This window comes from Mirounga leonina, unplaced genomic scaffold (genome assembly GCF_011800145.1).
Source record: "Mirounga leonina isolate KUSES-001 unplaced genomic scaffold, KU_Mleo_1.0 Mir_115, whole genome shotgun sequence".
In the NCBI taxonomy this organism is placed as follows: domain Eukaryota; kingdom Metazoa; phylum Chordata; class Mammalia; order Carnivora; family Phocidae; genus Mirounga; species Mirounga leonina.
The window spans coordinates 71,817,621-71,830,152 of NW_023270268.1; the positions used below are offsets into that span (position 1 = coordinate 71,817,621).

General features: G+C 36.4%; 1 long non-coding RNA gene across 1 annotated transcript; it reads left to right on the forward strand.

Annotated features, from left to right (window-relative positions):
• The first annotated feature begins 2,303 nt into the window (after positions 1-2,303).
• On the forward strand, positions 2,304-6,994 carry LOC118006833. Its single transcript, XR_004678205.1, has 3 exons — positions 2,304-2,724; positions 6,493-6,495; positions 6,981-6,994. It is a non-coding gene; the product is annotated as an uncharacterized LOC118006833 (long non-coding RNA).
• The last annotated feature ends 5,538 nt before the right edge of the window (positions 6,995-12,532 follow it).

The following is a 12,532-nucleotide window of genomic DNA, read 5'->3' on the forward strand; positions in this document are numbered from 1 at the left end:
GGTAAAAATAAAACCAGGGTTGATAATATTAATATTAGAAAATGTAAAACACAAGGCAAGAAGCATTTGGTGGAACAAAGGAGGTCAGTTTATATTAATAAAAAATCCATGGTGAGGATAAAATAATCATGAACCATTATATGCAAATAACAGCAATGAAATTTTTTATTAAACAAAAACTTACATATACTTTTTATTTACATTTAAATGAAATTAACAGAAACATAAGAGTAGAAGACATTCCACACTAACAGCAAAGATGCCCTGAAGCCCTAAAACCAGCTCATATTTTTCTACCTGAACTTCCACTTCTAGGAATCCATCCTTATGATACCATTAGAAATGTAGACAAATCTTTATGTGCAAGAATATTCATTAAGTGTTAATAGTGAAAAATTAATTATTCAAATGTCTAACATTTGGGAAGTGATCAAATTAGGGTTCATAATTGAAAGGATCTATGAACACCTAAAATTATCTGCCAAAGTTGGTGTGCCTGTCTGTAACTCTCATCAGCTTCATGTGCTTCATGTCCTCATTATAGTAAGAATAACTAAATAAGATCTTGAGCATCTATAGACTGTGAATAACACAGCCACTAAAAAGTTTCCAAATAATTTTAATAACATTAAAGATTAATTTTAATTTTTAAGTATCTCCAAATAATTTTAATAAATTTAATAACAAGCATAACAAAATGCTTATTATGTTATATGCAGTGAAAATCAGCTAAAAACTCTCCATGCATATAATGATTGAATAAATCACACACAAAGAGCACACATCCATCAACTCAATCATGAAAAGAAATATCTGTGTGGAAGCTTAACTAAGGGCAGGGAAGTTGGGTTGTTTTCACTGCTGTAGACTCAGCTTCTAGAGTGATGTCTCGTATGTAGTAGGTGCTCAATAAATATTTCTTTTTTTTTTTTAAAGATTTTATTTATTTATTTGACAGAGACAGAGATAGCGAGAGCAGGAACACAAGCAGCAGGAGGGGGAGAGGGAGAAGCAGGCCTCCCCCCGAGGAGGGAGCCCGATGTGGGACTCGATCCCAGGACCCTGGGATCATGACCTGAGCCGAAGGCAGACGCTTAACGACTGAGCCACCCAGGCGCCCTCAATAAATATTTCTTGAATGATTAAATTAAAATCCATCAAAGTGTTAATGATGGTCTCTAAATGGTAGGATTATGGGTGTTCTTTGCTCTCTTTATACTGCGTTTTCCAATTTTTTTTTCCTGTGATGCACATTTATATTTAGAATGACAAAAAAAAAATCTTTAAAAAACTGGGTCAGTACTTCCCCTATTATCATCAATCTTTATACCAAGGAGAAACCCTTCTTTTCTTTCCTCAAAATGCCTTTCCCTGAGGTGGGATGACTGTGGTGTAGCCTTCACCATGTGAGGTAAATCATATCACCCTGCTGTTTAGAAATCTTGAGTATTTGTAAGTCAGCTTTTGCATATAGAGTCTATAGTCTGGTCCCAACATACCTTTCCAACTATATCTCCAACTCATCCGTGTTAGAAAATGCCCTTACTACTTTCATTCACTATTCTCAGACTTTGCCTCTAGGGAGCTTCCAGGACCATTCTGGCTAAATGGTCATCTTGTTCTTCTTCCATCCCAATCTCCAGAAATCCTGCCCATCCTCACACCCCCTCGTGCATGTCCCCCACCTCAAAATGAGTTACATTCTTCAACCCTATTGCATCTATTGATTCTTTTGGCTCTTAACCCTACATTCTTACTGGTTTTTTTTACGTGTTTCATAAGTGTATGTCTGGATTTCCTCATGTTAGTTTAGCTCTATTGATGCTAATAATGGGTTTGGGGAGAATGATGCCAACTTTTTTTATATCTCTTATCGGGCCTGGCACAGCGCATTGAACATAGCAAGCACCAAACATATTTATCAAAAATGGCGGGATGCTATTCCGCCCTGCTGCTGTTCAGAAAAGTTGAAAAAGGAGAGCTTGGGAGTCAAACTGGGGTTTAAGCCCACCTCTGTTGATTCGTATTTAATATTGTGACCTTACATTAGTTAGTCTTTTTGAGCCTTTAATGACAGTGTACTGCAGTGATTATAAGATCTTACACTGTCTTCTCAACTCTAACTGGCCCTGGGTAAATTATTCCGCCTCTCCAAGCCTCAGTGTCCCCATTTGTTAAATAGAGACAACAATACCAGCTGGTCCGTAGGGTTGTCAGAGGGGTTAAATTAAATAAAGCTTGGGAAAGGCCTTGACATGGTTCACAGCACATGATCAAGCCTTGCTCAAAAGACAGCAATTATTTTGGTATTTGGGGGGACTACAATGGTGAAGAAATGGCATTATTTCTCAACCTACTTAAAAGGCTTCCTATAAATTTTAAATGAACTAATGTAGAGAGAAGTACTTAGCATGATTCTGGCTCAATAGATGTTAGCAATCATTATTTTAGCTTCTCATACAATGGATAAGTAATACCTGTTTTGTTTGCAGAGTTGTTGGTTGGATTCAATGTGAAATTAGTATAATATGTGACTAATAGATTATAATTTCCCTCTTGATCCTTCCTATTTCCCTCCCTCAGCTCCTGTACCCTACTACTAATTCTTCACAGCCTTATGTCATAGTATTGTACATCTGAAGAACTGTTGGGATCCTCTAGTCATGTCTGAATGTAGAAATGGTTTGTGGAGAAATGCTGGTTCCCACTGAGTTTCTCTCTATTGTATGTCCCCTAGTGGCATTTACTTTGTATGTATTATGACTGAAGTGAAGATTATATCCAGATTGTTGCAGTGTGAGACCAAAAGGAATCATACTTCTGCAGTTTGCAAATGTAGAAAATGAGGCCCAGAGAGGTTCTGTGATTTCCCTATGGTCACACAGCATGTTGTCTGTCTAGACCTATGCATTGTGCAGATGTACTTGCCTTTCCTCCCCTAGGCTTAGTGATTATCTGTTATAACCCTCAGGACTCATGTGAGACCTGCACAGCATTCTGCAGAGCCAGAAAACGTGCCTCATCTCCTGCTGGATCACCCAGAAAATACATTGAAATAAAAGTTCTTTGCTCTTATTTTTTCTGCATAGCTTATGTTATTCATTAAATGGCTATTTAATATTAAAGAAACAAATTAAATAGAGGAGGGGAAGGAAAGCATTTCTTTAATTTTTCTCCCAGTTGCTTTTTGTGCAGGTGGATTGCTGCAGGAGTCCCTCTCCCGAAGCCCATCTGGGATGTTAGTTTAGCTCTATTGATGTTTAAGACTCCGTCTTTCATCATAACCACATGCCAAGACAATAAGTAATTGAACCACATGTTTCGCCTTTTTAAAAAGGTGTAATCTCCTTCTGAAGTGTAGAGATGTTTAGCAGGATTTTTCTAATTTATCTGTCATCACACCATGCGGGCTAGGCTCCAAGCCCTGACTGCAATGTCTCTTTATCACCGTCTTTTGATGAACACCTGTTTCCAGCATACAAATATATCTGCTGAGATGCAAAATTAAAATAATTTCAACAGTATAGGAATAATTAGGAACCTTTTTTTTGAAAGGTCCACCTGTTCCAGATATCAAAATATGATATTTAGTAGCATGTACATTCTTTTATTACTATATATTCTTTAAACCAGGTATGTATATATTCGATAATTCTCCTCTGATATTCCATTAAGTTAAAAAATAAATATTTTTAGTTTTAGTTATTCAATTGTAAACAGTTTTTTAGAACAACCAAAGTTCTCTATGTTCACTGAAAGAATTTCCTAAGGAGAATTTATCTCCAAAACTTTTTAAGGGAAAAAACTCTGTAAATATTCTATTATTTATGACTGTGCATTTTGGTAAGGATTTGACATAAATCATAAATACAACAATGATTATGTGAGTCTTAAGTTAGTTTTAATAGATATTCTTTTTTAAAGGAAAATATAAGGGCCCTTATAAGAAAAGGTTTTTTGTTAAAGTTTGGTATATTAAAACACTTAAATCAAAAGATTTAATATGAAGAATTATTATTATTTATAATTATTATTCATGTCACTTTATTGAAGGCTTTATCCATCATGCTTACTTACTTTTGGCTTTCCCAGAAACTGTGAACTGGGTGGTGTGAGCCTTCAATGAAATTATATAGCAACTGTAATGCCCTACTTCATGGGTCCCTCACCAAGAGTGATCCCCTGTTCTACTACATTTCCAAGAATTCACATAAAAAAAGAACAGATGCTTTAAAAATATCCAGAGTAAGAGACATTGATACACAATAAGCTTTGAAATGGTTTTCATTTAACATTTAGCCATAGTGGAGTTCACTCTAGATAAGTAACTCCATATTTATCCAAACACCCAATAAAGCAAATTCACAGGTGAAAGCTAAGTTAATGTAGAAATGTATTATAATTTGTCTTCATTTTCAGAATGTGAAATCTGAAGTGCCAGATTTTTGGTTGTTTTTCTGACAACCATGCAAAAAAGCAAATCACCAGTTGCCTGACCCTTACATGCTAAGCTATCCACAAGACATTATGTGGCTGGTTGCTTTTTAGCTGTCGGGGACATTTTGGGCAATGGTTATATACACAAGACTAATTACACTAATTAATCCATGCCAATGTGTGAGCAGTAAGCATGTTTTTAAAACAATTAGGATGTAATTTTTAAAAATCCTTTATTGGGTACATTTAGAGACACAGCAGTTTCAGATTTACCATACAATAGGAAAAGCAGTTATCCAAATTGAATAAATATAAATTTCAACTTGGGCAAATAAATTAATATATGGCAAATGAAACCTACACGTGTGTCACAAATACACACTTACATAAGAATGATTTTTCTAAGCAAGTATATGCATTGTAGCTTTTATGGTCATTAAATTATAGGGATCTCAAATCACTTTGCTTAATGTGATATAATAACATCACATTACGTCTATAGCTTTTACTTCTACTGTGAATAGTTGTGTTAGCCAGAACAATTGCCCCTCAAAGATGTCTACAATCAAATCCCCAAAACGGTAAATGTGTTACAGCAAAAAACAAAAAAATAAAATTGAAAAAAATGCCCTTGCAGATGTGATTAGGTTAAGGATCTTAAGAGGAATTCATCCTGCATTATCTTAGCAAGGCCGAAGTAATCACAAATGTCCTTCTAAGTGAGAAAGGGAAATCAGGGGAGTCAGTGTCAGAGTGATATGATATGAGAAAGGCTAAGCCTTCTATTTCTGGCTTTGAAGGTCAAGGAAGAGGCCAAAAGCCAAGGAATGTGGGCAGCATCTGGAATCTGGAAAAGACAAGGAAACAGATTCTTCTCTGAGCCTCTAGAAAGGAATATAGCCTTACCACACCTTGGTTTTAGCCCAACAAGACCTCCAGAATTATAATAAATTTGTGTTAAGCAGCTAGGTTTGTGGTAACTTGTTACAACAGCAATAAGAAAACAATACAGTTTTTTCTTGGCTTCTCAGAGTCTCAGATTCCTCATCTGTAAAGTGCTAATACTATTTGCTTGTTATTTTTTTATAAGAATGCATAAGATAATGCATGTGAAATTGCTTTAATGTTCAAAACTTTGAAAAGATAAGATTTTTAAATAAGTAAACTATTTCTAAATTTTACAGTAGCTAAGACTGAACCATTTGAAAATCTTCCCCAAATCCCATCAATTAAGAGGTAGTGACTAGAGAACGTGGAATATGTCCAGCTTCATTAGAAAGCATCTGTCAGAATGTATCCAGGCAGCCAGAGAGATGGATTGAGTAAATGACCTGGACAGTATAAAATGCTGAGAATATAAGTGATGTCAACAGGGCAGCAGAGATTCAACAGACAGGAAATTATCTCAGCAGGGCTGAGGAAAACAAAAAATACTGGTATTCATTAAAAGACCAAACTAGATTATTTATAGCAAAACTAGTTGAAATGCCCCTTAAACACTATTTTCTAAAAAGATGGGTAGGCAACTCTTTTTGCTCAGAGGTATTCAACACTGAATTATTTTAATTGGAAAAAAATTGAGAACCATCTTACATGTCCAACAAGTAGAAAATGATTAAGTAAAATATGGTTTAACAATAGGATTAGATACTATAATTAAAAGGACTCATGAAAAGCTTTTAATAGCCTTTGCAGGAAAACAGATACATGGACAGAATATAATAACAACTACATAAAATCCTTCAAAAAAAAAAAAACTAGGAGGAAATTTACTAATTAACATGTTATCAGTAGTTGTCTCTAAATGGAGTAATAGTGGTGTTTTCCTTTTCTCAGATTTTCCTTTTCCAATTTATAAAATACATATGCATTACTTTCTATACATCCCAAACAGCATAAACATTAGAAAATTATACCATAGTCTTAGGAGGCTCTTCTAACTGGGCATATTTTTTCACTTGTTGCCATTTCCAATTAATGACAGTCTCCTCTCATTACTAATGTAATCTGATGACATTTATTGGATAACTACTTTTGTTCTAGGCACTTTGTTAGGCAGTGTGAAAAATATAACAGGGAATAAAGTACAGTAATTGAGCACTAGGAATTTACAAGCTAGTGAGCAGGAAATAAAAATAAACATTACAGTACAGGTTTAAGGTATAAAGACAAGACTAGAGAAGAATAGGGGAAGGTGAGATTAGGTGACTCATGGAAGAGGTAGGGTCTCAGCAGGGCTTTTATAGATGACTAGGATGTAAAGAAATTGGGGAGGACAGGAGCCTGTGTGGGTAGCGATGCCATTGACACTGGAATAGAATGAGGAGAGGATGAGGGCATGGTTGGAGAACAGTGAATATCCACAGGCAGTTAGAGTAGAGTTTGCGGGGGGGCGGGATCATAAAAGACTATGATGGAGGGAGAACAAAGAGTTGGAAAGGAAGCTGAAGGCTTGGCTAGTAAATCTGGATATCAGCTTTGTCCATACTAAACCATCAGCTTTTTTTTTTTTAAGACTTTATTTATTTATTAGAGAGAGTAAGTGAGAGAGAGAGAGTGAGAGAGTGCACAAGCAGGGGGAGGAGTAGAAGGAGAAGCCGACTCCCCACTGAGCAGGGAGCCCAAAGTGGGGCTCTATTCCTGGAGTCCAGGATCATGACCTGAGCCAAAGGCAGATGCTTAAGCGACTGAGCCACCCACCTGCCCCTAAACCACCAGCTTCTTAACACTAAACCACCAAGACAAAAGGCTAAGAGGAAAAGGCATACAGTCATCTTAATATTTTACATGAAGGTGGTTGACTACATGTTTACTCTTCATTCAAATGTTAGGAGTGTTAAAGACACACCTACCTATAGGACAAGTGGAATCCCCCATTGATCATATCTACTGGGGCAAGATTTTAAAGAGGTGATTCCACCTAGCTGCTCACTTGTCCTGGTCAGACCCCTGGGGTGAGTGCTTTAAGCAATACTGTAACTAGGATTCAAATTCAGAACCTTGAGATTGGTTTCTTCCATATTCAGCAAGTCCTTCCTCCCCCAACTTCTGTAACTTTTATTTGGTATTTGTATATACATTCTCTCTCCTTCCCCAAACAATAGCTCTTCAGTGGGTAAAAATGGAGTCTTCTTATGTTTGTTCTTCTTTCTCCTGTATTTGGGCATAGAAGGATAACCATAAAGGTTTTTAAATAAATGAACTGGCATTCTGCCCATTTGTGCCAATTCGTGTGCAGCAGCACCTACTCAGCATTTAGATTTGAAAGATTTCTGTTGGATTCAGGAGCTATTGCCTGAGATATTTAGAAGGACCATGGCAACATCCCGAGTCCTCCAGTGTTATCTTACCATTTTTCCTATTTGTGCTACATTTTCTGATTGAACATATTGGGCATAAAGTGTTTTGCATGGTTCATAATTTAATTGTCCTTTTAAACTATTAATATAAATGTCTAGACTGAGAAAAAAATAACTCCATTTCCTTTTAGGAGATTTCCTTCCCACACGGTATTTTATTATTTATTTTTTTTTAAGATTTTATTTATTATTTATTTGACAGAGAGAGACACAGCAAGAGAGGGAACACAAGCAGGGGGAGTGGGAGAGAGAGAGAAGCAGGCTTCCCGCGGAGCAGGGAGCCTGATGCGGGGCTCGATCCTGGGACCCTGGGATCATGACCTGAGCCAAAGGCAGACACTTAACGACTGAGCCACCCAGGTGCCCCCCCACACGGTATTTTAAAATCTTCTCTGCCTCCATCAATTATCTGATCTCTTAGCAGTTCATGCTCCATTCTCTTAGAGTCTTTTTAATGGTATGTTTTCCAAGCCTTTGTCCCTATTACTACCCTTTGGATTCTTTCCAAATTAGCAATCTCTGTCTCTCTGTGTGTACATGTAAGTGTGTATGTGTGTATATACACACACACACACACCCCGCACATAGCCAAAAATTGCATGTAGTTTTCCAGATGGAGTTTTAAGAATGTGGTAAATAAGGGGATAATTACTTCCCATATGAGCTTCAGTGACACCCAAATGGATTTGTGGATATTTTCTTTTCCCTTATTTTACCCCAAAGGATGATGTTCACTAAGAAATGTTCAGATCTTTGATTGAGGAAAATCTAATGAGAAAAAGTTTTGCTAAAGAACAAATTAGGTGATGCCAAAATAATGATAATTATCTAAAAGATGGCCATTTCTGTTGGGAAATATTACATTTGGTAGAAATGTTAAACTCTAAGTAGCATATTTGGTGTTTGGCGCAGTAGTAGAGAGGGAATAGATACACACTCAAGGAGTGGTAATGAAAATACCTTATTAACACCACATTTAGTCTTTCAGCATTGGAATTTCCATGAAAAATGGCCAAGAACATAAGAAGAAGTGAAGTTGGCCTCAAGTAGCATTTCATTTTCCTACGGATATTTAGATATGTCTATTAAATATCAACCTGTATTGGGCACTGTGCTATCAGCTATGGCTATAAATGTGAACAAACCACAATAAGATAACACCTTGCAACAGTCAGAATGGCTAAAATTAACAACTCAGGAAACAACAAATGTTAGCAAGGATGCAGAGAAGGGGGAACCCTCTTATGCCGTTGGTGGGAATGCAAGCTGGTGCAGCCACTCTGGAAAACAGTATAGAGGTTCCTCAAGAAGTTAAAAATAGAGCTACCCTACGACCCAGCAATTGCACTACTAGGTATTTATCCCAAAGATACAAATGTAGTGATCCGAAGGGGCACCAGCATCCTAATGTTTGTCCACAATAGACAAAATATGGAAAGAGCCCAGATATCCATCAACATCTATATACCTATGTTGCTATATATATATGTTGTGTGTGTGTGTGTATATATATATATATAGATATAGATAGATAGATAGATAGATAGATAGATAGATAGATAGATAGATATCTCACAGTGGAATATTACTCAGCCATCAGAAAGGATGAAATCTTAACATTTACATCAATGTGGATAGAACTGGAGGTATTATGCTGAGCGAAATAAGTCGATCAGAGAAATACAACTGTTATATGGTTTCACTCATATGTGGAATATAAAAAACAGTGCAGAGGATCATGGGGGAAGGGAGGGCAAACTGAATGGGAAGAAATCAGAGAGGAGACAAACCATGAGAGACTCTTAAGTATGGGAAAGAAACTGAGGGTTGGTTGCTAGAGGAGAGGTGGGTGGGAGGATGGGGTAACTGGGTGATGGGCATTAAGGACATCACGTGATGTGATGAGCACTGGGTATTATATGCAACTGATGAATTACTGAACTCTACATCTGAAACTAATGTTGGTTAGTTGAATTTAAATAAAATAAAATAAACTTTTTCTGACTATAAACCAAATTATTTCACTTCTCTTCTCAAAACTCTCTGATGACTTCTCTCACTAAGAGTAAAATCCACAATCTTGATTCTGGCTTACAGGGCACCATGTAATCTGGGCCCTGCTCCCTCTTTGACCACATCACCTGCCCTCTCCTCAACTTACTCTCTCTAGTCACCTGGAGCTCAGGTTTTCTGTCAGAAGAGCCAGGACTCAGGGCAGAGCTCTGGGAATCACTATCTATTAACTCTTACTTTATGCCAGGCACTGTGCTAAATGCTTTTACAGACATTGTCGCATTCAAGCTTTACATAAAAGCAGAAAGATGGTCATTACTGGTCCTATTATTTTTATTACTACTGTGTTAAATATTACTAATATTAGTTGTAGTATTAAACCATTATTACTGTCTCACTAAAGAAGAGAAATTAAATAACTAGCTCAGGGTCACTCAGCTAGTGGTTGGTGAAAACAATATCACTATGCTCTAAAGACCTTCTTGTCTTTGAATGTTCTGTTGAAGGATTTAACTAGAAGAATTTGACACCAAGATTAAAGGTTTATGCACTGAACGCTTCATTCACATATTCAACAGAGTTACCTTGAAACTCTTCTTAGATGGAAAGCCCATGTGAGGCACTTTTGTGGGTAATAGACAAAAAACTCATTTCTTCAAGAAACTTTCAATTTAGTATGGTTGTTGTATGGATAGCAATCATTCAGATGACTTCCTAAAAGTCTGAACAATTAACAGTTCTACAATTGACTTCTGATTATTTGAACCTAAGTAATGCTCCTTCCTAAATTCCCTTTGAAATAAACAAAGAAATATAAATTAAGAGTTAAAAAACTGTTTCAATCCTAGAAAGGTAGAAAAGATTGACCAATAGACCAGAAATTTGGAGTTTATATTATATCCTGCAAATAGAATTGCATAACTTCCTGCTATTGGAGTGCCCCAGGGTTTCCTAGGCAACCTCTCTCTTCAGTTATACACAATGCACCCTATCTCAACTGCTGCTTTGAATTTTCCCCAGGACTCTATAAACTTGTAAACCCAAATGACTACTAGACATCACCCATAGACAACTAATGGGCATTTTAAATTAGTCAAAACAGAACTCATAATTGTTCTGCCATCTAGCAAACTGCCCCTCCCCCAGGCATTTGCATTTAAGTAAACACCATCACTGTCTACCCAATTGCTGAAAATAAAAATCTAAATATTCTATTTAATTCTGCTCTTGCCCTTACACCCTCCAACCCCTCATGCAGTCCTCAGCAAATCCTGTGATCTTAGTAACCAAAACATGCCCCAAATCTGGTGACCTCTCTCCATCTCCATGACCTGACCAGGGGATGCTCTTGTTTCTTCTAGAATAGATTCCTATACAGCAGCAGAGGGACCTTTTACAATAGAAAATCAGATCATGTTACTCCTGCCCCACAACAAAAAGAGAAACAGAAACAAAATCCACAGTTTAAAACTCTCCAGTGGCTTTGCATTACACTTAAAATAAAATCCACACTCCTTATTGTGGTTTACAAAATCCTATCTATCTGGTAACTGTCACTTTTTATTCCTTTCTCACCTAATATACTCCAGCTTCTTTACATTTTTAAAGCTCACCAACTCTCTCCCACCTTGGGGTTTTTGCACTAGGGCTTTCTTTCCTCTCCCCAATATCAGGAGGACCATTTTTGATCTTTATGTTACTAACTCTTTCTCATCAAATGGGTTTCAGCTCTTTAGAGCAAACTGCCTGCCTTCCCAATTTAAAGTAGATACCCTTCTTTGCCTCCCTACATAGTAATTACCACGGCTGAACCTTTCCCTGAATATTTGTCTATGGCTGCTTTTCACCTTCTAAGAAGAAAAATTCCCTAAAAGCAAGGACCATGTCTGTTTTGTTTAGCATAGAATTCACTCTCCCTATGTGATACATAGTTAATGGTCAATTAATATTTGAGCAAATGGGATGATTTCATTGTTATTAATATGGTTTAGAAATGCAACACAAATATAAAAATCAATAATAATCTAAACGTAAAGATCATTTCAACAAAATCTGAGCAATATTTTAAAGCTATATAAAAGAAACATAAAAAATACAAAATAAGATAACAGAAGCTAGAACTAATGTTATCAGTTATTATAATAAATCTGGGCTAAACTCCACCATTAAACAACAAATATTTTCAGATTGGGTCTCAACATATAATCAAACTATTCAGTGTTCATAAGAGGCACACCTAAAGTAAAAAGATAAAGAAAGGATAGAAATAAAATGGACAAAAAAAAAATCTGGAAAATGCAAAAATAGGGGTGGTAATATCAGGCAAAATTGAAATAAAAGAGAGACTTATTTTGTTGTTCTTTTTGGAATCTTTTAAATTTTTAATTGAAGTATAGTTGACATACAATATTAGTTTCAGTTGTACAGCATAACAATTCAACATTACATACATTATGCAGTGCTCACCATAAAAAGTGTGGTTACCATCTGTCACCATACAAAGTTATTACAATCTTATTGATACATTCCCTATGCTGTACTTTTCATCCCTGTGACTTACTTATTTTAAAACTGGAAGTTTGTATCTCTTAATCCCCTTTACCTATTTTGCCCATCCCCCTACCCTCTTCCCCTCTGGCAATCACCAGTTTGTTCGCTGTGTTTATGAGTATGCTTCTGTTTTTTGTTTGTTCATGTGTTTGTTTTGTTTTTGTAGGTTCCAC